Source organism: Strix aluco, chromosome 6 (assembly GCF_031877795.1).
Source record: "Strix aluco isolate bStrAlu1 chromosome 6, bStrAlu1.hap1, whole genome shotgun sequence".
Lineage (NCBI taxonomy): Eukaryota > Metazoa > Chordata > Aves > Strigiformes > Strigidae > Strix > Strix aluco.
The window spans coordinates 35305988-35329047 of record NC_133936.1 but is presented as its reverse complement, the minus strand read 5'-3'; the positions used below and the strand labels follow the sequence as shown (position 1 = coordinate 35329047).

At 46.7% G+C, this 23060-nt stretch overlaps 2 long non-coding RNA genes across 2 annotated transcripts; one reads left to right on the top strand and one right to left on the bottom strand.

Annotated features, from left to right (window-relative positions):
• Positions 1-1053: 1053 nt before the first annotated feature.
• LOC141925416 (uncharacterized) lies at positions 1054-17121 on the top strand. The gene is made up of 3 exons (XR_012623865.1): positions 1054-1099; positions 11527-11599; positions 16771-17121. It is a non-coding gene; the product is annotated as an uncharacterized LOC141925416 (long non-coding RNA).
• LOC141925417 (uncharacterized) lies at positions 8588-12924 on the bottom strand. Its single transcript, XR_012623866.1, has 3 exons — positions 12830-12924; positions 11430-11553; positions 8588-8758 (listed from the first exon to the last, which is right to left on the bottom strand). It is a non-coding gene; the product is annotated as an uncharacterized LOC141925417 (long non-coding RNA).
• Positions 17122-23060: the final 5939 nt, after the last annotated feature.

Below are 23060 nucleotides of genomic sequence, written 5' to 3'. Positions count from 1 at the left end.
TGAGCTTAAAGGCGGTACTTTTAACTGTTTGCTCACAAATACAATTTGAAACAGGGGAGAAGGGGGAGATCGCTTACAGGTACAGCTCAGCTCTTCCAGGTCCTTCCCAGGTCTTGTAAACTGGGGAGAGTTCAGTGAGACAAGCTTTTGGCTGGGAGAGCTAAGGGGAAGACCTGACTGTGGCAGGCAGCGATGCTGGTGGTACTGGGAACAGGTCACATTCCCGGGATGCAGCACGCAGGGCTCTCAAGCTCCGTGCTTCCCACAAATTGATGCTTTAGTAATTGGGAGGGTGGCAGGTGAGCGGCACGGAGCCTCGTCCCCAGTGTGCGCTTTCATCGCAGGCTTTTGGAGCTCTGGGTTATGCCACCCAATATGCTCTGGCCCCTGAGGTGCTCCTTAATAGCATCCGCAATGCCCTTGTCTAGCTGCTTAAAAGCTGACTGCAGTGTTAGATGTGATACCAAATCCTCTTTGTGCTGCTGAATCCTTTTTCTTCCACAAAGACCTCAGCTACTCACTGCTGAGGATTTATTTGGCCTGTGCAGCCATAGAGGTAGGCTACAGCTGCGTGAGGCACTGATGGGGAGGTCCTCCGTGCTCCTCAGAGCCTTGCCTACCTTGGGCCTAGTGCTGTTGGGGACAGTGCCTCTCTCCTGCAGTATCTGCACACCCAAACTGCAGACAAGGCACTCGGCGTCCCAGTTCCTACCCTGCAAGGTGATGCTCATTACCCAGTTGCAGCCTACTGTGTACCTTCTAACCAGAGCTAATAGAGGCTTTTAATTCCAGGTGTGCTGTTAAAAATCTCAACATGTGCTCTGGATGACTAAGGATGCTTCCTCCGATTTATTTAAATGGGTTTTTTTCCCCCTTTGCTTTCCCTTCCCCCTTCCTATGTCAGCAATGGGTATAATCTGTTTGCAGAGTTACAGGGAATTTTATCTTTCTTTGGCCGGCCTCAAGTGGATGGGGGTTTGTTGAAGCTGTGGCATTCTTGCTTTCTTAGAGCTGACACGTGGGCGTTGGATTGTGTCATTCGTAGGAGGTGAACGTCAAAGGAAGTGGGATCAACTGCTGGAGGAGGTTTGTAAGCCAGGTACTTAATATTTGGTTTCCTGGAAAAGCAAGAAAAAAATAGCAAAACAGGCAGCCTTTGTGTCTTTATTTTTCCCGTGTAATCAGAATAACACAATACATACATGTACTTAAGCACAGGTTTTGGGGGGGGGGGGTTTGCCTTGGTTTATTCAGGATGGAGAACTACTGTATTTCCCTTTAAATAGTTTCACATGTTTTGGTGGATTCTGTTGAATGTTTATTCCAGTAATACAAATAATTCGTGTTCCATAAATGCCCTCGCAAATAATGTGATTTATTATCAGGTACATTATGTTGTCTTTTTATTTGATGCAAAATGGTCTCTTAGAGTTAAAATTAGACAGAAGAGCCATTTGAGATTATTTTGTTCATCTCCAGCTGTTTTTTCAGGAGTGCATTAGTCTGAAGTATTTCACGGGCAAAATACTCAGTTATTTTTGGGGTAGAAAATTGATCTACAAAAGAAAAGTATAGCTACTTATTTTTCCAGTAGTTTTATGGTAATCGCTATTTTATTTGACATGTATAGATACTGAGCTAGATACTGCTCTACTAGGAATATTTCTGTCTTCTAAACTGCTCTAGGTAGTAGATATCTTTTGCAGTCCTTGTTCAGGCAAAGCTTAAAAATGAACGAGAGAAATTATTTTTTTTAGAGGTTACCTGTGTCCTATTTTATGGATTAGGCAAAAGGACCATATTTTTTCATCATGCTCTTTTTTCTGAAACCTTTGGCTATTTAATCTAAGTGCAATCTAGCTTATTCTAGCTGCCCATGCTTTTGAAAATCTATGTGCCATAACATGTTTTCCCATTACATCACTGGTGGGGGTCAGGCATGTGCAATCTGAATGTTTTTAGATAAACCCCTCTGAGTAAAGCAGCCTTTTCCTTCTTGTATGGCTTCCGATTTACGCAGCTTTTGTGGCATTTAACCCTACGCTTGTTTTTCCATTTGCCATCAGAGGGACCTGTAGGTCAGGAGGAAGGAAAGCTCAGTCAGCCGATGGTGAAGTGTTCATGGAAGGACTTGTCTGCAATTGCTGGAAACACAGTCCCCTCCCTCTGACTTCAGCAAAGTATTCTGGTGTAAATTCATTGATCTCATTGGCATTATTCCTGATTTACACAACAGTAAGCAGTAAGTAAGTAAGCACAACAGCAAGTTAAGTAGCAGTGGGCCTTAAATATTTATCTGGTTTATTTTTAGCAAGCTAGTTGCAGCTATTTATATAGCCAGGAAGCAGTGATACAAATCTGACTGGATTCCTCCTTTGCTTTGAATCTGCAATAGAGAGGCACAGGGGTTTTTTTGACCACAAGCTTTTATTTATTATGTTAAATTTGCTCTGATTAATATGTTATAGACTTCATTTTTCAAGGGCTTCTTAACCCCCACTTCTAAGCATAAGGGATCTTGTTACTTATCTAAAGAAGCATGGATGCAGCCTGAGAGCAGCTGTGAGATTGCCCTGTGGTGCTGTGCAGGTACTAATACCTTACGTGGATTTATCTGTGGGGAAAGGTCCCAAAATTGTGAGGAGGCTCCATGGTAGAGCAAACAATGTGGAAGGAGCTGGTACTCTTTAATAACATCTAGTACGGTGAAAAGGAAAAGCCCATTTATGGTTGGTTATTTGCTTACTAATAAAATCCTAGAGTTCTATATTCTCCTGTGAGAGGCTTCTGCTGGATGTAGGACAGGCAGATGGTGGTACTGGTGTGACTGAGCCCCCGTCTGTGCCAGTGTGGTGGGGAAGATGTGTGAAGGGTGGACTGGGCTGGTGGATGGAGATGCTGGAAAATAGCATGTGGTTGTACATGCTGGCTCAGAAATTAGCACTTTTGCTTCTTGGGCTAATAGTTTATATGCGGCTTAGCTTAGTAGTTACCTAAATCTATTGCTTTCTTTTGATAACGGATGGTCTGTGGTAAATGGATTGGTGATCCTAATCCAGCCTTTAGCTGGCAAAGAACCACATCACAAAAGCCAAGCCCTACCACTAATGTTAGCATCCTGACTGATAGTCTCAGACACGTACCCAGGACTTCACTGGCAGCTGAACAGCCCTCACCGCTTACAGACAGGCAGGTCATCACCTTGCCGGACCAGTTCTGTTACTGCATCCTTCCTGTGGAGAAACAGAGGACTTACCCAGTGTCATGAACTTAAAAACATCATTCCATATTTGGTTCAAAAACAAACCTTGAGTTCCTGGGAAGGAAAGAGAACTGACAAATAAAGTCAACCCCGCCCCGTGTCTGCTATGAGAAACCACAGGAGGTGGTACGGTTTTGTAAAGAGGCCACGGGAGCAATTTCTTGTTTATGGATAAATGCCTGTTTTGTGCCTTCAGATTCAAGTTCATATTAACTGTTGTTGCTTGTTACTATATTTATACAGTAGCCTCTAGTAATTGTCCTGGGATTTGACGAAGCACTCTTGGAAGAATGAATTGCTAGTGGTGTAAAACAAATGTGAAAAGAATTATTCTCTTTCCAGTGGTTCTTGAAATTAAATTTTAGCCCTGATGTGCTCAACTACATTCATGATTAATCTCTGTATTGTCAGAGGAGCCTGTCAAGCTCTTTTAGATCGGAGGAGGCTGTTTTCTATTAAGAAGATTCCGAGCATGTCTTCCAGTTGCTTTGTAATCACACTTTTGCATGAACACCGTCACAGTTGCTGGTGTGCCATTACACTGGTCAGGGACAATTGAGGACTTTTCATCAGGCAGGTGCGTTTGGTAGGCACCTCTTCCAAACCATGCCTGTGCACAAGCCAGTGACAGAGTTAAACCAGCTCAGAACCTAGTCCTTCATGTTGATGCTCTGAACTCCAGTAATTTGTTAATAGCCGATTGTTTTATGGAAATCTTCTTGTGAGGCTTCACATGAGGAAATGTTTCCCAGAAATTTTAAAGAGGGGTGGTAGCCTGCCTTAACAAAGGGATGGAGGACAGGGGAATTGAAGGGACCTGCTGCCTTAGCCCCGTGGGGCACAGCCGTGCGCCGGCGCAGGCACTGCCCGGCATGGGGCTGAGGAGAACCCTGGCAGGGCCAGCCCTGCTTGTGCTTGGAACAGTTGTCATTGGCTTTATTAACTAAGTAAATGGTTAGAAAGGCAGGGCAGCCTAAGCCATCCTGACTGGGAAGGCGAGGAAGGCCAGTCTCTCTTACAGCTCCCAGGTACAACACAAAGGTAGCCTGTGGCTCCCTGCTGCCATTCGACCTGTCAAGCTTTTGGGTGTCTTACTGCTTCCTATTTTCTTCTGTGTGCGTGCTCTGACGGGTCCAGCACAGGCTGGCGGCTGTTAGCACACCCATAACCAGGCACTTCCAAACTACCTAAAACATCTCCTTGCTCTCTCACAGGCTGTCCGGCCTGGGTTGTTGACCGTTTCTTCCCGCAGCCTGCTGTTGCTTACCCATGCACCTCTGTACACCTTCACCCCACACCCACGTGAAATCCACTGGTGTGCAGTTCCTGTTACTGGCCAAGTATGCCAGCTTGGCATGCATCCCCTCCCTTCCCAGCACGCCTGGTGGTCTTAAATTTCTGCCTTTCCTGCTTTCAGACACAGTCCTCCTTCATTATAAAGTTTCTATGCATCTCCAAATAGGCTGCGTAATGACTATTTTTTATTCCTCATCAACTCAGACTTTTCTGACTGCTGCATTTTTCCTCCCTAAATATAAACACGGGGGAGACTAAGAAATAAGTGCTATTGAAGGATTGGGTAGAGATACGTTCAGTGGCTTTGCTTGATTAATGGATTTACATTGTACATTACCCATAGGCAGCTTGCCAGTCTCTTTCCCTACAACGAGGTAATTTGCTTAAAAGGCTATCTTTTGTAAAATACCAATAAGCAAGAGATACTTGGTGCATGTGTGAACATCTAGGTAGGGAGAGCTAGGATGTACAGTCATCTTGCCCCTGCTAGTCAGGACTGCTCCTGCAGGCACTTGAGGAATGCAGGATGTGCCCCAAATAGGTCTTCACAAATATTCCCCGCCGCAGTGGTTTCAGCCTTTCCCGGCATTCGTATTAGCTCTCACTGACAACAGCAGGATTTTCGTGACGGTGACTGCAGCAGAGTACAAATGCTTTTTTTCCCCTTTCATGCCAGCTGGAAAGTGAAGGTAAAGACTTGCTATACTGACTCAGATGAAAGGTTGAACAAGCCTGGGCTCCTGTCTCTGGCAGTTGCCAGAGAAGCTGCAAGAGAGTCAAAGAACGAAACAAGCATAAAGTAATACTTTTCCCCACTCCATCCTCCTTGCAACGTGAGTGTTTCCAGTTCTGGCATCTATTCTGACAGGATAAGAAAGAATAACTTAAAGAAATGGGGTGGTGAGCCGAGGAGAGAGGCGTTCTCTTCAAAGTACTAGCAGGGTTTAATTTTCTGATCCAGTGCCAAATGCAACAAAGGTAGTTGCCAAATGCCCTTGCGATAGGACTTGTCCTGGGGCTTTACAGCATTGCACCTCGCTGTCTGTGTCCTGCTGCTCTGCTTCTGCTGGAGTTGGTGGGGTTCCTCTCATGCTGAGGATGTTGCCGAGCCTGCGTGAAAGTCCTGCTGCTCCTGACTGCAGGACACGTCTCCAAAGTGTGAAAAAGCAGGAGAGCCCTGTCCACGCCGTTAGCAGAGCAAGCTGTTAGTGAGAGCTGGAATTTCTTCTTGGCTAGTTGAGACTGGGGAAGGACATGTATGCTGCACAGGGAGACAGCTTGTTTTCACAGTACTGTGTCATTTAGCACCGTGACCCATGGGTTGAGACCACCTTCAGAAAGTTAGCGTAGATGCTGGGCTGGTCCCTGTGGTTTCTACTGTCTACTCATGACCAACCTTGTATCATACTTCCATTTCCTTGGTGTGTGGAGCTCTGAGCAAGCTTCCTCAGTGTGGAGACGCACCGCAGAACTGGCAAGCTGGCAAACACTGTTCTCTGCTTCAAAGAAGTTACAAGTACCAAACACATCAGGGGATCCTGCCAGCTACGTAAGCCCAACAGACTGCAGTCTAAGGAGGTCAGAAACAACTTAGGCACACCTGGAAATACTCATAAAGCTCTTGAACCTCATCACTGTTGCTCAAGATGTCCAGCAGCTCTGCAAACATTTGAACGATGTCTAAGCCAGACAGGTGTGGCTTCAGCAATTTAGATGCCCAGAGAAACTCAACAGGCTAAAATCACACAGCTAATGCTTGTCCCTTTCTTAATTTGTCTGTATATATGCCTCTATAGCCCTTGTGTAAGGCAAGAAGATCATGGCTTTTCCAGTTACGTGGATGCAGAAGGGACAGGAATAAAAACATCCGTGGTTGTGTTTAAAGAGGAGGGGAAAAAGTAGTGCCTGCTGGCGTCAGGCCAGGAGAGGCTCAGAAACATCCTGCTCCGCAGGTGGGTGACCGCCGCCTGTGGCACAGCTCTGCTCCCGCCCTTCGCATCCACCCTGCTCGCCGCTGGCAACGGCATCCTCCAGCCCCAAATGCCCATGTTCTCTGAACTGATGTTGTGTGGCTGTGGGACGCCTTTAGAAGAATGTTTTGGAGAAAGGGTACAGACACTTTTGAGAATCGGATGCTTTTAAAGCGTCTCTAAGTGACTAAAACTTGCAATGCTCTAAATCATTGGCCAATGTTATGTAGGCATGTATTTGTCTGTAAATGTTTCCTGTTGTTGGTTTTTCCTCCTAGCTGTACATTCAATCTGGGTGTTACATTAGTTTCTTTTGCTGTGAGTCATAGCCTCACAGCCTTCAGAGGGACAATTGCTACGTCCACTGAAAATGAAGGCTTGAAACCTTGGAAGAAGAATAGCAGAAATCAGAGCGTTTTGAAAGGGTTACCTATCGTATGCACAGAAACTGGCAGCTGGGGGAAAATAGCAATGGGGAGACTGCACAGGAGCAATGGCTAGAGTGTTCCTCACCCTCTTCCAGCTGGAGGGTGGAACCCATGTGGGTTCACTGCACTCACTTTATCTGAAAGATAATTAAGCTTTGAAGTCTTACCTACATGGCTAGTGTGTGGTTAGGATGCTCAGAAATGGAGCCGAGTGCTGAGACAACCCCCACCACTCTGGGTTTCCACTGTGGTGCTGCAGCTGGGACCAGCTTTCAGCGGGCATCTGCACCAGCTGCTGCCACTTTTGTTCTCAGCACTCATAAATAGAATTTTCTCCCTCGTACGAAATACTGATGAGATTTAAATTGCTTTTGTGATTTTGATGCAGAGCAATGGTATAGATAGTGTGCTGGTTTTGGTTTTAGTAGTATTCATTTTCAGCATCACTAACAGGTAGCCAGTGCAAAACCTCACCATGCATTGCTTGATGACCCTCAGCAGCAGACATTCTTTGGGCAGAGCTTCTCGTTCCCTGATGCTGCAATACACCATGCTCTTTCCAGTGCAAAGACAGCATTCCTCCTTTGTTCTCTACTGGCATCTGCAGGAAAGACAATCTTCAATTCCAGGCTGAAATAATTCCTCTTCTGTGGTAGCTGTATGCTTTCAGTGTATCGGGAGCAGAACATCAGACTAGAACAAGGCCTTCTGCTAAAATGGCTTTTTAGAAGTGTGCTATTAGCACTAACTACATTTTTTTAACAACCATGGGGAAGTTGAACAACACCTTGGCAAACGAGTTATTTTGCATTTAAGACTTGTGCTTTTGCAACTGGTTCTCTGTAGTGTCACATCCTGAAATGGGGCTTACTGGTGCGTGTGGAGCATGGCACATAGATCTGGAGGACCCTCTTTGACTTTTGGTACTTTTTGTTATTGCCAGTGTCAGCATCATACCTGAAATGAAATTATGCTGGTAACAAAGCCAGGCAAACCTTGTTCTGATGGCCTTGGTCCTATTACCAGCACTGCTGGAAGAGGCATTAGAGCATCTTGAAGGAGTTAGCTGGGGCAGAGGGAAGGCAATGCCAGGACTAGGCAGAGCGAGGGTGAGGCAATGCAGTACCACCATGGATGAGATATGCGTGAGCTGGGCCTAAAGAGTCTTGGTTTGGCTGCCAGTCCTCTCAAGTGAGGCTTGACTACAAAATTGTGAACCTCAGGCAGCCAGGAACTGTGATTTCTTGCTTAAAGCTGGTATATATCCTGCCACAGAAACTGCATTAACTCCTTTAGTGACAGTTTGTAGCACAAACCCTGGCTGTTTAATTGGATTTATCATGGCTATTGGGAGCATAAATGTGTTTACAGATTTGTTGTGAAAGCTTTTTTGTGTGTTTTTCTCATAGCAAGTCAACTTCCATGTGGTGCAATTATGTTCAAGATGTTCCCTGTAGCACTGGAATAATGTCAGATTATACTGTGTGTGCATGCTGTTCTTCAAAGGGATTTTATCTGAGGCACGATGCACCGTGTCAGAAGGAGAAAGGGAGCTTAGTCTTTTATTAAGAAAGTCATGCAAAGTTTAAAATGCAAGAAATTCTGTCAAATCTTGTCTTATTATAGAGAAATTCTTGTCTCTGTCTACTGAAATGTGAAACTTTTTCCCCATTAACTTCCTTCCTGCTCCATCCAACTCTGCCAGAACGAAGTCCGTCCATCTGTAGATGCTTCTTGTGCTACAGCCTTTTCAGCCCAGAAAGGTTGAAGCAAACACAGTGAGACATTTCAGAGACAAGAGTCTAGGGGGGAGGAAAACAAAAAAAGAAAGAGCAATGACTTTCATTTGGTTTGGAAAGTTTCATAGTTTTTGTTTGGTTTGTCATCCCATGTAGTTTGGCCTAGGATCTTGCAGCATGTTTGATGGAGTCATACAGGAGCCCCGCTTGAAGGCTGTTCATATTCCCAGCCACAGGGCTGCTGCTGGAGGGATGCTGTGGTATGGGAACTGCCGACAGATGTGGGGGACTACAGCAAACAGAGCTGCACTACAGATGAAGCTGTCCCCTTGTGCTCACTGTCAAATTTTTCTTTTTTTTTTCATTAACTTGAGTAACAATGCAATTTAACAATGCAATTTCCTGTCTGATGGCAGTTCAGATATTAAATGTCACATCTGCCTAATACTTTCATTCTTAAGTATGACAAGTTTTCCCAGCACTTCTAAAAGAGACAGTTGTGATATGTTTCATTCCCTGCTGAATGATAGTCAGAAACCCAAATTTGTTCTGTAACTCATTATTACTAATTGTTGTTATTAGTAAGCCCTGTAGAGGAGTTACTCGGAACAGCAGCACAACACTTCTCCCCACTGTGGGAAAGGTCAGGATTTTCAGATGCCACTATTTGGAGCCTGTAACCTATTTACTCTGTGTGTCAGTCACAGGTTTTCTTCTTCAAAGTCACACTGAAGGACAATTTCCAGGGACGTGCCTCTGCTCTCTCTTGCTGTCTCTTTAATCCATCCCCTCCTTACAATGCCTCTCTGTCCAAGGGCAAGTTGCCGAGCCCTTGGCTGAGGTTGGCGATGCAGTGAACAATGCAGGCATTTGAAAACGAGAAAGCTCTAAACTTGTGTTCCTGTGACCAGCGAGATGGATGGAAAGATCAAAGAAGAGGACACACAACTTGAGAGGGTGTCATGGGCTCTGGCATCTTAGGAAGCAAACAGGAGATGGGCTTAGTGCCTGTGATGCACAGAGCATCGCTGTTGCAACAGACAGAATATCTGTGCTGCAAAAATGCATACAGAAAGGCAGGAGGAGTTTGCAGCTGTGCTTAGTCTGCTTCTCATTGAAGAGGTCCTGGCAATTACTTGCCTTTCTGTCATAAGCACTAATGAGGTAAGGGAGGGGGAGAAAGGATGCAAGCAGATTGGAGCTAAGTGGAAAGGAAAATCCATATGGCAATTGCTCACTAATAATAAAGGTGAGAGATCCCTGGCAATCAGATTTCTGGTGGCCCTCTGCAGATTCATGCCAGCTGAGAATCTGGCCTCAGAAACTGAGAGTGGCAGCAGAGCTGAGAGCAGAGTAACCGCGTATGCAAGCTTCAGGTAATATTTCTCACTGGCTTTGTAAACCCAGATCTGCAGATCTACTTTGCTGATTGAAGATTTGGCCTTGATTTTAAAGGAGGAAAAAAAAAAAAAGCCTGAAGCTCTGTGCAGGTATGTAAGAATGTACCCAAGAATGTAGAAACACACCTTTGTGGGCTCAATCAGGTAGATATTTGCCAAATTTTCCAGAACAGTTTGTACGTTCAGAAAAAAATTGCCTTAAAAGGCACAAAGTATACTTTACGGAAGCTCAGTGTCCAGGCCATTTTTCAGAATTCGCGTTTTTACTCTGCTTCAATCTGGTTAAAAAGCCTGAAAGATGAGCCATTTTAAAATATTTCACAAGACCTGTGAGTCATGTAAAATCCTATCACATTTTTCCATGTAGTTGAAATCACAGAAGTTACGAATGGTAAAAGAGCTATTAAATCACAGATAAAGAATGCTGCATGATGGATTGGTGAAAATAAATAAATGAAACCCCCTAGTTTTCCTCCAGCTTCTAATTCCCCAGGCATGAATTCAACAGGTAAGAGTATTGCAGCTCACACTCAGAAAGGAGCGGCATGCAGCTGTACCCCTTGCAGACTTGCTATTCCTTCTCTTGGTTTCTTTACTGCTCCAGGCAAATGGGGATTTTAATACCACTCCTTTATCTACCACAGTTAATTTCCCCACCCTGTACCAGCTCAACTTCTCTGGCAGGTATTCTGGGGGATGGTGGACCCAAGCTTTCATCTGCTCCCAAATCTTCTGTTAACAAAATTGCTCATTTGTGATCCCACAGAACCTGCTCCGTGCCCGGAGCCATCCAGGCAAGCAGGTAGGAGGTGACACCGTGTCCGTATAACTTGGCTCTACCACTGCTGCGACTTCTGTAGTGTTAGGATACCTGTATCCCCTATTTTTATTGCTAGAATAAATCCTGCCTGGAACCACTGCTGGGATCTGTGGGTAAGCGCTAGGTTGGCCTTTCAATTTTTTTTCCCATATTTATTTCTTATGCCACTCTAATTGTTGAAATCCTTCTCCTTTTAGTTTCTTTTCCTTGAAATGCTGTTGTCAGATTTCCCAGATATTGTGTTCCTTGTTGGCCAGGAAATTCTAAAGACTGAGAAGGAACTGAACGAAAGCACTAGGCAGGGGGTCTTACGTGACCATAAACCATAAGAGCATTTAATCAGAGAGAAAGTCTCACTTTCTATTTCAGTCACTGTTTTTGGAGCATGTATTATTGGAGGTCAGAAGTTACTTTTGGCACCAAAAAAAAAAAATCAAATAATAGGAAAAACATGCCATTTTTGCCAGTATTCTGTGAAAAAATTGAGAGAAAACCATTATTTTTCATTGCTTACATGGTCAAAATCTGTATGATTAAACTGGCTGTTAGCTGAGGGAATATGGTGTAGTTTTTTCGGGTTCCCATTTTCACACATTTTTTCTTTCCCACAGTCACTTCATCCTCTCTCTAACCAGTTCCTGCTGGAGAGAAGACAATGGAAAAAAAGAAAAGAAACAAATCACTGTAAGTCATGAAGTTAGAACTGCACACAATGTTTTTGGTGACATCCCTCAGAGCTAGATCACTGCCACCAGCCATACAACAAGGAACCCCAAACCCTGGTCCTCAGGGGAGAGGAAAGCAGGGCTCACCAAGCTTTCTTGAGCCTAATCAACTTATCTCTGCATTGTACAGTTAGCAGCAACCTTTGGGCATTCAGCTTCTTCCTTATTCCTCACCACTGTGTAGGATCTGCCATCTGATCTTCCCTTTAACAGTACATGTGAAGGGTCAATAACCGCCTTAAAACATCCTCTCATGTAAAATTAAACGTGTCCTGCTTTCAGAGGGTTGCAAAATTCCACACACGAACTGCGATACTAATTTATTGTAAAATATCTTTCGTCTATGTTAACTTAATGAGCTAGGTCTTGCCAATGCTAAAAATAAGTCTCATTGTAGAAAAGGCTTATGGAATGAGCAAAATTGCTCATTCCCACAAAAATTTCATCTGTTGTCAAAAACATCTGATCATGTAACATCTCTAGCTCTCTGCTTCTTGTGGAGTAACACCAGACCCACTTACCCCTGCTCCTGCAGGTAGTGGGTCTACTGAGCAATTTTAATGCCTTGTACAGTGAGGATGCTGATATAAAACTTCTGAAAACAGGCACAAAGATGTATTGATTTTAAAAAATCAACTTGAGGTAAATACCTGTCGTGGAAAGTTTTAATCCAAACGATTAAAGTTTAGGAAGATCAAAGCATGTCAAAACAGGGTTTCATTACAGGAAATGTTAGGTAAGAGATGAAGCTCTCAGCCCTTCTAGTAATCATCACCTTAAGATGGATCAGCACCTTGAGAAGATGATATATTGTTCTGTCTTTGAAAAGCTGGCAGATAGCGAACCTTGCAGCTGTCCATGTATTACTCAAAGGTGACCATGTCTTTTCTGCTTTGTTTTTTAGCAAACCCCTTGGAAGAGGTTCTGCATGTATTTTAGTTCCATTCAATACCTGTATGTGACCTTTCTCACTGATGTCAAACTTGCGCAGAGGAAAGCAAGCTGCAGGCTTTGCTTTTGTCTGTTTATTGCTAAATCCCAGGTCTCACATGTCTCTCTTGATCACCAGTTGCTTTCTGACAGTTCACAAGGCTAATCTTTGTCCCAGTTCATCCAGCTATCACTGGTGCTCTCTGAGGCACCACCACCTAGGTCATATAGTAGGAAAAGACAAAATTTACTGCTGTACCTCAAGAAAGGAGCCAGAAGAAGAAAATGGTGGGACTCCTTGCTCTGGATCCAGTGGAGGTGGCCGTGGGACTGGTCATGGCTGTCAGAGCCGGTGATGCTGTGATGCATCCAGCTGATGCTTCCAGCTGTCTCAGCAGGGTTTACTTTGATGCAAGGATGTGAGGTGAGCAGTTGTCTTTGTGGATTAGAGGAAGAAAAGCTGTGGTTTATTTGTGTGTCAGTAGCACCAGGATATCCCAAGCGTGGGTCAGAACTGTTGTGCTGGATCCTGTTGACAACTGCAGTTTTAGGAGATGGGAGTATGCTGTGTGGATTCAGCAGGTACAGGTGGTGGGGATCTGTTTGATGAACAGAGTTTAGCAGAAAAAAATAAAATTCCTTTTTCCTAAGAAGAGTGACTGGTAGACATTGTGGCAGGACTGCTTTAAAAGACAGCAAGATGCCGGCTTCATACCTTTGAACAGATGTTCTGCCATGGGAAGAGCACTCTCTCTGAAATGCAAAGTGTGTGTTTCTTAGTTATTGTGCAGTGGATTTTCCCTGTGCTGGCTTGTCACCATGGCGCTGGACTGGGAAAGCAGCAGATCAAAAGCTTTATGGAGCTGTACAGCTGAAATGTTTCTGCTTTCATCGTCCATTTGAAAAACAAAATCTAAATGGAAGATGAGAACCTGCCCGCTTTAGGTTCCTATGCAAGTAACTGTAGGACCAGGCAGCAGCAAGGTACTTTCTCAAGGATGAGTAGATGGTTGGGCCTCTTCAGAAAATCTGCAGCAAACAGCTCATTCAAAAATAACTTTCTGAGGCTATGGAAAGTGGGTGAAAAGAAATAGCTAATGAAAAGGAGAAAACACTGATGAAAGGAAGTGTTTTATCTGATATCAGAAACTGTTGGCTTTCATTCTGATCCTGTTGTTTTTTCTGTACATAGCTTTTAGAGTGCCCTTAAATCTTCTCAAAAGGTTATTACTTTTCCAGTGGCATTAGAAAGGCTGAAATGATATTTGCAACTGAGGGTAAGTGACTCTCTTGAGGTTTTGGCACCCACAGCTCCAGCTTAACTGGAAATGCAGACAATTAGTAAATCTGAAAATCAGTGCCTCTTGGCATGCTCCAGAGAAGCCAACCTAAGTTTTGTGAGTAGGACCAGACAGGATCACAGTATATGCTGCACAAGGGACATATATCTGGAAAAATTAAACCCCCCAGAATGAATGACAGCTCATGAGGTGGTGGCCTCTGGTCTTTTTGTCCAGACTCTCTCATCCATGGAAGTCATGGAAGCCCTGCCATTGGTTGCATTGATGTGAATAGCAAGACTTCCCTTTCTGGTATGGGTTTTGGCTCACCAGAGGTGTAATTCTTACAAAATTCTGTAATTTAAAATCACCTCAGGTTTCCAGTTCCATTCAAGGTCTGGAGTAGATTAAAGCACTGACTGCTAATCCAAAACTGGTTCTTGAGATGCTCCCCAAGTAGGGAGATGGCTTCAGCCATTACAAGGTGAAAGGCCAGGGTGGACCTGGCAATCAAAAACTGCTGGAGGGGACAAAAGGATAATACCAATGAGGTATGTGTATATACATACTCCCATATATAGAGCTATATCTCAATTGTACAGAAATGTTCTGTTCCTCGCCAGCAGTTACTAACTCACTGTTTTCCTTCCAGAAAGAAAATCCTTGACAGACTTGAAGTGATGACTCCACTTTCTTCCATTCCAGCTGCCACACAGACATGTACATTGGTCCCTCATTGGACCAGCAAATCTGAATGTCTTGTTGTTCCATGTCTGCCCTATCACTTATCAGTTACTTATTGTTGTGGTATGGCAGGGTTGTCTTCTCTCAGCAGACACTGCAATTGTTTTTACAAGGAGAAAGAAAATACTCTGCTGATAAGCAGTGGTACATGTCTAGGGAAAATGTCAGCACTTAAACCCGAGTCTTGCTTTTCCCTCTGAGTTGTCATTGCTGGATCCTCTGCCCTTCCTTACAAGTGGGTTTGAGGAGGTGGTTGTTTTGGCTGGAATTGGAGAGGCACAGGTGGTACCACCAGCTGTAAATTGGAGGAGGCACTTCCTGATTATGACCACTGCCTACACACAGATCATTGCCAAGAGAGGAGCTGGAAGGCGCAGAAGCCTTCTCCTTACTTGGAAAAAGGGCCTGGAGGATAATCATCACTCCCCTCTCCTACAGGCGTTCACCTGTAGCCTTCAGGCTTCTTTGCAAGCACTGGGCTTCCCAAAATGCTGTGATGTGAATAACCCTCAGCTGTCATTGAGACATGGACAAACTGAGGCACTGACTATTTAAATTCATGCATCTAACATTTAGGCACTTGGGGCTGTATAAGGGTACTGGGAGCTCAGGAGATGCAAGTACATGGTGCATGTGAAAGCGAGCTTATTTTTTTTAAGGGACTTCAGCATGGATTCAAATGTCTGCTTAACCATGGCAAAATAAGTGGTGAATAACTCTTTGATCTCTGCAAGGTCAAGATTTTGCCCTCCAGCTTTAAATGTCAGTGGTGAGAGGCTTGTACCAAGCTGCAGAGCAAGCATGCACCAGGCTCTCCTGTGAGGACTCTGGCATGTTGTGCTTGGGGGGTGTTTTCAGAGGGCGCTGCTGGCTACCTGCAAAGGCAGGACCGTCCAGGTCTCAACTGCGAGCACGCACCACCATTTGCAGTTATGTATTTTTATAGCCACGTTACAATTTCTTAATTATTGCCAGGTGCTCAGGTCTCCACCTTCACATAATGCAGGCCTCTGTTGCTGGCCCTAACTTGTCTTGTCTTCAGGAAATTTGGGGTGCCTTGTCTCCTCGTCTGCTGAAAGCCCTTTCCCCGGGATGATCCCTTGGCCCACTGCTGCCTCGTGATCTTGATTTTCATCTTCTGTCCTAAATGTGGGTCCACTGGCACAGCAAGCAGCAAGCGAGGAAGAGGCGTCAGAAGATTAACCCACCACCTCGTGCTCCTCGCCCACGCACGCGGGGAGAGAGCCAGATTAAAAGATTAAAGTTACAAACTGAAAACCCCCTCGGGCCACTGATGAGATCCTAGCGCCTGGCTGGGAAGCCAAACTCCCACTCCGGAGGTGCAGTGCCACGCGCGCTGTCGCTCACGCCAGAGCTGCCGGCTCCTGCCATCCCTTCTCGCTGCCGGCTCCAGCTATTTTTACAGACCAAGAATTAAATAATAAACCAGTTTTGTCCCAAAGGAGGGTGCTGAGCAATGCCTTGGCCATACCCAGCAACTCAAGGGGGTGGTTTTAAGCTTCTCCTTGTTGCACTCCTGAGCTTTTGGGGTTTGCAGCTTCCACCAGTTGCTCTTATTTCAGCTGCTGGATTGCTTCAGTTGGGATGAGGGCCAGGACTGGCGTGGAAGGGGTGGCAATCGGCAGCCGTTGATGGTGGTAACCACACAGGGAGGGTCGCAAGTCCTTTGATGCATTCCTGTGCCCCTTCATAGAGGTCTCATACAGGCCTCACCCTAACAAACCTACCGCTAGATATGCTTGCAGTTAGTGTATTTTCTCACTTTTTTTGCCCCCTGCCCATATCTTCATTAGGACTGGACAAAGAATGGTCTTTTTGGTTTTGTGGCTGAAAGGCACAGAAGTAAAATTTTGTCCTGAACTCCAAGTACTATTGCCACACCTGTGTCTGTATTTTTTTTATTTGACCAAAGCAGTGAGTCTGAGCCAAGATGATGATTCCATCATCATCACAATACTGGGCGTACTGAGCTCACAAAAGTAATTTTTCCCCATTTTTTTGTTTTGTTGCTGTTGTTTTTACATTTTGGGGTGCTTTTTATCGGAAACGGGCCATTTTAAAGCAGCAAGTTCAGCCCTGCTATTTTGAAAATGTTGAAATGTTGTATTTTGACATCTCAGAATTTGTTGTTCCTCCTCTTCTCTGTGCTTTTCAGATGAAGCTCTTTGTCAGACGCAGGCTGAACCTGTGAAGATGTTCAGTTCCTCCAGGGCTCCATGTTTCATCACATTTCCCAGCTATCACATGTTTTGCCCAGCTCTCCCCAAGTGCTTAGGTGACACCGGAGTGGAGTGAGCACCAGTACCTTCTCACCCTTGCATGAAATGGTGTGGTGGTGTGTGTGGTGGCCAGACAAGCAGCTGCCAGTTTGACTATCAACTGCCCGTCAGCTGTAGAAGCACGCACCGCTCAGGTCTGTGCCTCACAGGAGCATGGCAGCAGGACCTCTGCTTCCCGAGGGACTGAAAGGGGCATGGCCAAAACACCACACAGGTGCAGCTCTAACAGGGAGTATTTTCCAGGTTTGTGCCTGTTTTGACAAAGACTAAATGAAAAGTTTCAGCAAAGCCTTGTTTTATGAACAGTATGCTTGCACAGGTCTCTCTGATGAATCTGTATCCTCCAACTGATTATAATTAGTGTGCTATTTTAGTTACATAGGATTAATCTAATTCAAATGGCTAGATGAAATTCTTTGATCTTCAGGGTACAAGAGGTGAGACTATGATGATTTTAAACAGTTGCTCCTGGCCATAAAATCTATTCATTTGAAAATCAATAGAAAGATATCACTTGCCACACTGATGAGATAATTTCCTCCGCTACTTAGCCCTGACCCCGTTCTCCTGGTTTTCACCCTCCTGTCAAGTTTAAGTATCTTTTTTTCTGGAAGCTGCTCTCCACCCCATCCTGCATGGCTTTCTCTGTGTGTGGGGTACTGTCCTTTCCATTTGAAGTCACTTTCTGATTTACATGCACCAAGCACACAAACTTCTTCAAACCTCTTTTCCCAACCATGTATTCAGTCAGGTGTTGTAGCTGCCAAAAATACATCCTGCTCCATATCTGTTCTTCTTTGCATTGGATGAATTTATAGGTCTAGTATTTTGGAGACTGTAAACTTTCTGAGGCATGGTCTCTAAGAAGTGCTGTCGTCTGTTCAGCAAGTCCTGCCCGTTGCACAACGGTATGAATATTTATGATGTTAAATAATAATCCTTGCCTCTGACCCAGCACTCTTCATCAGCAGATCTAGAATTGCTTCACTGAGGAAGCAGTCAAATCGTTATCCTAATTTCCAGATGGGGAAACTGAGGTGCTGCAAGGTCAAGTAAGTTGTCTGATGTTGGCAGAGGAGACCCAGAAAGGGAGTGCAGCCGTCTGGCCCTGGCAACATGGTCCAGCCGCTAGACCCTGCGGCCTGCTCAATGACAGCTAATAAAATTTGTGTTTATGCAATGCATTTTTCTCTTCTCCATTAACAGTGAACAATTTGAGTGTTTTCTTCACAGGCATTAATAACCTCCTTGAGAAATATGTTTCGACATGCATTTTTAGCAGTACTTCTGCGTGTGTTGCACGCCAGCTAGCAGATGTGACCTGCTAGAAGGAGGCAGACTGGGGTGAGGGGGAGAGGTGGCACCTCCGCCCCTGCGCCCCACTCCTCCTCCTCCTCCTCCTCCGCTCCTCCGGTGGCAGTCGGGGAGGCTGGGGACCGACCACGGAGACGTTCTGCGTGAAGCTCCTCGAGGAGCTGTACCAGCTGCTGTGTTGGCAGCCTTGGAGTTGCCTCTGGGTCTGACTTGCCGTCTTGTCTCCCTGAACGTAATTGCTCGCTGCTGATTTATTTTTTTTCTTTCCCTTTGATTCTGTGGCACTCGTATCCTACTCGGATTCCTCGTCAATCTTGCAATCTGGGGAGTCTGAGGAAATAGAGAACTGATCATCTGCAGATTTTTTCTGTATATTATGAAAGTGTCCCTATGCCATGTGTGATTCCAATCTTTTTTTGTTTGATCAGACAGAACATCAGAGAGTCAGACTGTACCGGCGAGGTCTGTGCACTGAGCAGGGAAGGAAGGAGCCGCTTCTGCAGAGATGCTCCCTGCTCCGTAGAGGTGACAGCACATCTCTTCCCCCTTTCTAACCCTGTGCTTTACCTCCCTATGCCCCATACTGCTCAGCCTTGCAAATTTTCCGTGGCGGAGCATGTCACCTTCCTCGCAGAGCCCGCTGGGGCAGGGCTGCTTCAACAGCAATGGCTACAGGGAGTCCTTGAGGTGCAGCAGAACATGTCTGCCTGGAAACCTGCACGTGCCATGGATGAACTTATTTTTTGTTCTTTGGAGGTCTCGAGGAATCAAATCACTTCATGTAATTGGCCAGAATTCTAATGATATCCACCCAGGTACCTTAGCGCAGTGGTATAAAAAGCATGTGTAGAAGGTCAGACGGGTTTATTTGGGTGTGTGTGCTCTTTGTGCGTTACATTGAATGTTCACCACAAGTTTTTCAGCACTCTGTAGGGCCTGTGTCATGAAGATCAGACTAGACAATCCTCACGCTAGGTAAGGGTCTTAAAATTGTGCATTTATTCCCTAGCTTGCAACCATTTTAGGAAAGAAAGGAGGTCTGAAACAGAGGTTGTCTTGTTCTGCTACCTCTACCACTGGATCCACCTGATTTATTTACTTTCTTAGCATTACAATTTCTTGCTTCCACTTACCTACTCTCAGTACACTACAACCACTTCAAAATAAAAATATAAAAGCATGGAAACAGCTATAAGATTACCAGAACGCTCTCCATCCCACCCTTCCCATTTGCGCAAGGCAGACATCTTCTGAAGGAGACTTTTACCTCCAGGTGTCAGGACATTTGGGAGAGGGATCAGACTCGGCGCTGGTTTGTCCTCTGTGGGACGTAAGCAGAAACAGTACCTGGGCAGGAAAGTATTTAAATTTTAATGCTAGGACAGTGCTAAAAAACACTGTAAAAACACTTCCCTGCTTTTCGCTGGGGAAGTCTCAATTTGTCTCATCAGCTGCTTCTGGCTTTTTGCCCGGCGTTCTCAGATCTACTGGTGAAGGGAGACAGCAGAGCACGTTTGTCCTATTCCTCTTCCCCAGCGTGAGATGCCAGACTGGAGCAGATACGGCACCGTTCCTGGTCTAAGCACGCACCACAGAGGGGGCTACAGTGTGCTCAGCCTTCTCCTACATCTGTCATGACATATTCTGTAGCCCAGGACAGGGCTGAGTTACACCGCATTTGCTGGCAGCTGTCAGAAGCACAGCTAAGTCTCACGAGCACCTCTGCAAATCCATCTGCATGTTTCCGAAGCAGTGATGTTAGTCTCTCTTTCTCTAGAACAGGCATGCACAGGTCCAGATGTGCAGGATCTCTGCCCCAGTCCCAGCACACGGGTTTGCCCTGGGTGGACTTCAGAGGTGTCCTGGGAGCTTCTTGCAGGAGAAGGGATTTGCATCAAGCATCCCCAGGGAAAATTTGACTTCCCATCTTGACGTGCCCCATCCCTGCTCCTTTTCTCCGTGGGAGTGGCTGCATTTCTGTTGCACGGGATGCACAGTATATAAAGCATTTAGGACGAAAAGTCTATAGAAGTGTGATACTAATAATATTTTACAGCTTTAATTACCATGATTGTAGTGCCTAGAGGCATATGCAAAAACATTTTGAGTGGGAGGAGAGAAGGCAGCGCTGTGAACATTTTTGTGGTTTTGCTGGGCAATGTGCAATTGAGTTTTCTCATGGGAACCACAGCATGCCAGGGAGAAAAGCTGCCTCTACCTCCTCGTCTGCTCCATCGGGATACTGGATCACACCCCAAAGCTGAGGAGACAACCACAGTCACTCCAGTTTCAGGCAACAGCTGGGCTGATCGTGCCTCTGCTTTGCGGAGGGGCTCCAGGTGCGGGTGCTGCCCGTTTCTGCAGGCAACAGGTATTTTTCCTCGGGCAACGTCCCTTCCCTACAGTCAGCGGCAGTTTCGCCTGCGGGATGATTTCAGGATTGGGCAACTGCTGATTTGTGGCGTGGATTTGCCAGCAGCCTCAAGAGCAGCGTGCCTGCTTCTCGGTCAGGGTACCCAACGCAGACGGAGCCCTGGCTGCCACCGGCCGCCCGCCCGTCCATGCCACGCGTGCGTGGGCAGGGGAGAGGCGAGGGGACGGACAGAAGGGCCTTGTGTGGCTGGGTGAGCCCTCCAGTGCCCGCCTCGCTGCCTTCCAGCGCCCTTCCCCGCGGGAGGCTGCACAGCACTGCCAACAGGCCTAACGCAAAGCGATGAGCTCGATGGTCACGACTAATCAAAAAATTGGAAAATACCCTACACAGGAAGGCAAGTTTTTAGAGTTTAGGTGTTACAAAATAAAAATGATATGAAAAAAGATGCTTGAATTTCCCTAGCTACAGCATGCAGTCCTGCATCTTTAGAAAAACTTTAAAACTTGTTCCTAGATCACATTAATTTTTAGATGTATTTATGTAGTTTCTGTTATGGTGGTTTGCCATAGGTTCATTATTAAGATGGTACAAAGCTGGTATTTTCACTCTGTTTGAAAAACAGAAAGAAATTCGATTTTATCTGGACATGGTTACCAAAGAGTCAGTTGGCGACTCAGCTTCTCGGCTGGCCGGTCCCTGCTCAGACAAACAGCCGCGAGTTGCAACGCCGCCTTCCGATAGCCAAGCTATTGATTGGAAGGCAACGACACCTGAAAAGAAACCCTGTGTGAGAGGTGTTCCCAGCTGTGGGAAGAGTCAGATGTTGCCTACAAGACAAGCATATTTTATTGAGGCTTTTTTCCCTCACTCTCTAATTCCCCCCCCCCTTAATCCTTTTTCTATTACTTGCACTAAATATGATTTACGTTATTAAAAACTCATATTTGAATCTAGTCTCCATCTGTTAAATACATGGTATCGTCTGTCCTCACTCGATTTGAGATTTGATATTTTGTATGGATTTTTGTATGTCTGTATTGTGTACAGATTTAAAAACCTAAAATAAGAAATTCTAATGAAAACACAGCGTCTTAAAAAAGGGACCAAGTTTTGACCCTCGCCTCACCAAGACTTCTGGGAGGAGCAAGAATTCAATTTCCCATGGTCGCATTACAGTTTGTACGTCAGGTTTTTACAAAGAAGAAAAATCTACCACTGGGTAATCAAACGGCTAATGCAGATGAGCTCATAAGGCTGCAGATAGAGAGCCTCGACGTCATCGCCTGAAGTGCCCCGAGGTGTCACCATCAGCTGGTATCACTGCTGCATCCCAGAACAAAAGGCAGCTTAGTGAAGTATGGCTTCAGGTGGGCAAAAAAAGCAGGATCGGCTTTGCTCCTGCTTGCCATTTTGAGTTCTGGCACCTGCCACACTCCCCAAACGCACCCCACTCGCTGCGATGTACTCTCATATCACCTCGTGTCCCGACGTACCGTCACCTCGCGTACCCCCATTCCTCGCCGGGTGGGCGGGTGCCCTGCCTTCGGGTGGGTGCTTCCCAAATGGCGGGCACGGGGCGGCGGGAGCAGGGGTGGGCCGCTCCCGGGCGTGGGGTGCTTCAAGACCCTTAGGTGGTAACACCGGACTGTGGCCTCAGAGCCTCCCTTTCCCACCGCGCCTCACGCGTGACTAACGACCAGACCTGTTGGCTGGAGCGTTTGGGGAGCACAGGGCAAGGAGGAGGAGGAAGGTGTTCACCCCTGAGAGGTGACGTCGGGTGTCCTGCAGCCCGGGTGATGGGTGACTCCGGCCGGCGAGTCTTCCCCAGCATCCAGCCCAGGGGGTGGCCGGCTGGAAGGTGTCACCCTCCGCGGAGAGCCCGGCCCGGGGGCAGCGGTGTGGCCGGTGCACCCCTGCAGCCCGCGGGGAGGGCAGCCCCGGGTGCGGGCCCGTGCCACCGAGATCCTGTGGCCTTCTCCAGCCTTTCACCGCATCGTTATTGTTACCGAGTTCGTGTTTTGGCGGAGCGCGGGGTTCCCCACGCAGCCTGCTTTGCAGTTCTGCTGCCACCGCCACGTCCCCGCTTGCCGCCTCCGTCGCCCCCCGGCGCGGCAGGGGCCCACCCAGCCGTCGGGCTCCCCGGACGGGCGGGCGCACCGGCCGGCCTCGGCGCTGCGCCTCCCTCCGCCCCGCAGCGGCACCAGCCCCGCGGGAAGCTGGAAACGGCGTTTTCCAGCGGGGCCCGCGCTTCGTCCGGGCGGGGGCGGGGGGGCCGGGCTGGGGTCGGGGGTCTGGCCGCGGCGGGGCGCGCTGCCGGTGCCGCTGCCGGTGCCGCCCCCGCGCGGCGGCGGCCCCCGCCAGGCGCTGCGTCACGCGGCGGCCGCGCGTGGGCGTGCGGCGGAGCGCGCGCGGGATCTCCCCATGTGACCGCGCGGGAGGGGGCGGCGTGTGCGTGTGCGTGCGCGTGTGTGTGTGTGT